The following is a 2,829-nucleotide window of genomic DNA, read 5'->3' as shown; positions in this document are numbered from 1 at the left end:
AGATAACACAGAAGGGTGTGCTATTTGAGGACAATGCATAGTTTTCATAGGACACTTTTTTTTTCTTAAAGTCACCCTCTTTCTGATCAAAAATGCTAAAAGAGAAGGATTATTCATGATTACAAAGCAAGATTGGTCTCATTCGCTTTGGCCTTGTTATTTATAGGGTTGCAGCAATAGTGTTAATTTACCAGATAGGCCTCTTAGAGTTTGTTTTGTTGCAAGAAACACATAACTCATAATATTTAGGAAGAAAAAATGCCCAACAAGATAAACCCAAAAAAGTAAAAGATAAGGTACATAAAGAAGAGAGAAAAAAAAAATTAACTAAAAAGCAGAGAGTTCCGGCATCTGTCCAACATGCAGAGAGCTGGAAGACCCTCTTTCCCCAATTAGAACAAAATCAGCCATACTCACTTTAAACTCATGACTTTTTTAAAACTCACTGGATAACTGAGACAAGCATGGACTGTCCAGACAGTGTGAAAGCCCTGAAGAAATTGACTGTACCTACTTGGAGGCTCTTTCTCTACAAGCTCCATTGGCTGCTCACAGGAAAGATTAAGAAGAGCTCTAAGATGCACCAGGGTGCAGACACGAAGAAGAAGAGCAGGAGGGCAAGAGAGGCAAGAAACTAGTGCTGCCCTCAAGGCACTTGTGAAAACTCCTGGCAGCTGGTGGAAGGGAACAGAGGGAAACTCTATGACTAGGGAAGGAGTAGGATTACACTGAGCCCAAAACTTTAGCCAGGGAAAAGGCAGAACTGAGAAGGCAGCACCCCCAAACTCCAGATAAGCAATGCATGTCTAAAACCAAGGATTAATCAAAACAACAAAGAGCAACTCCCCTAGCTCCAAGCTTACAGCAGAATACCAATGGGAATGGACAGAAGAAGAACAAGAATATTCAAATAGATCTTCTCTGAGGTGCAAAGGGAAGACCTAAAACTAAGAGTTCAGCAGACAGATTCCTACCCTAAACAAAAGGTACCTAGCAGAGCAATTTCTAGCCTATGGTACACTGAGAGTTACCATAGCAACAACAAATCTCAACCATAGGCAACCATATTCTAGGCCATGAAGCAAACCTCAACAAATTTAAAAGAATGAAAATCACACAAACTATGTTCTCAGATCATAATGGAATGAAATTGAAAATCAGTAACAGAAGGATATATGGAAAATATTCAAAATGTTTGGATATTCAAAACATGATTCTAAGTAACCATGGGTCAAACAAGAAGTCTCAAAAAAATTAAGAAATACTTTGAGCTAAATTCAAATTAAAGTATAACACATCAAAATTTGTGGCCTGTAGTTAAAGCAGTGCTTAAAGAGAAACTTATAGTATTAAGTGCTTATATTAGAAAATTTTAAAGTTAAGAATAATTTAAACTTTCACTTTAAGATATGAGAAGAACAAGCTAAACCCAAAGAAATCAGAAGGTCAGAAATAAGTGCACAGACTAATGATATTGAAAACAAAAGTAAGTAAGAAGATCTATAAAACCAAAGCTAATACTTTGAAAACATTAAGAATATTGATAAATATTTAGCCACATTGACAAAGCATAAAAAAGAAGATGACACAAATTACCAACTTCAGGTAAAAAAAAGAGGATATTAGTACAAATCTCACAAATATTAAAAGAAGAATAAAGGAACATTACAACATTCTTTGCACATACACTTGACAACCTAGAAGAAATGGGTCAATTTTTAAAAAATGCAAATTACTTAAACGAAATAGATAACTTCAGTTGTACTGATTCTATTACATTAATTGAATCCCTGCTTTAAAATCTTTCAGGAAGAAATATTCAGTCCTAAACAGTTTCTCTAGTGAATTCTACCAAACATTTAAGGAAAAAATAATATAATTATATACCATCTTTTCCAGAAAACAGAGAGGAAAGATGACTTCCCAACTCATTTTATGAAGCCAGAATTACCCTATTACCAAAACTAGTCAAAAACATTATAAGAAAACTACAGACTAATAATGCTCATGAACATATACACACAAAAAATATCTTCAATAAAACATTAGCCAATCAAGCCATCAATATATAAAAAATAAAATACATCAAAACCAAGTGTGGCTTATCCCAAGAATGTAAGACTAGCTTAGTGTTCAATAATCTGTCAATGTATGTACAACCTCTTGTGAATCCATAATTTTTTTAAATTAAGGCTACATTTAAAATAAGATAGAAATCAACAGAAAAAAAAACATTAATATCAATGCAGAAAATCATTTGATGGAATTCAACAGTCATTCAAAATTAAAACTCTGAGCAAACTAGGAACTGAAAGAAACTGTCTGAATCTGATAATGGGCTTCTACTGCTAAAAGGCATCATCATATTTGATGGCATGAAACTGAGTACTTTTCTCTACATTTTGGAACAGGGCAAAGATGTCTTCTCTTACCGCTTAGATTCAACATGGCACTCAAAGTTCTAGCCATTGCAATATGGCAAGAAAACAAAAAGGTTTATATTTCAGAAAAGAATAAAATGGTTTATATTTTTAGATAACCATATTGTCCATATAGATCTCCCATAGAATCTATACAGTTTCTAGAACTAGTGAGTTTACCATGTTTGCAGAATGTCTACATACAAATATCAATTATATTTTATAGATAATGATGAAGGAAATAAGACACCTAAATATTAAAGATATACCATGTTCATAGTTTAAATCATGGAATATTATCAAGTTGTTGTGTCACTCAAGGTGCAAACAGAGAAGCAAAATCAGTAGGAGAAAGATTGAAAGATTGGATGGATGGATGGATGGATGGATAGATATAGATAGATAGATA

This window comes from Cebus imitator, unplaced genomic scaffold (genome assembly GCF_001604975.1).
Source record: "Cebus imitator isolate Cc_AM_T3 unplaced genomic scaffold, Cebus_imitator-1.0 Scaffold199, whole genome shotgun sequence".
NCBI lineage: Eukaryota > Metazoa > Chordata > Mammalia > Primates > Cebidae > Cebus > Cebus imitator.
The sequence above is the reverse complement of the archived record's forward strand: the minus strand, read 5'-3'. Positions refer to the sequence as shown.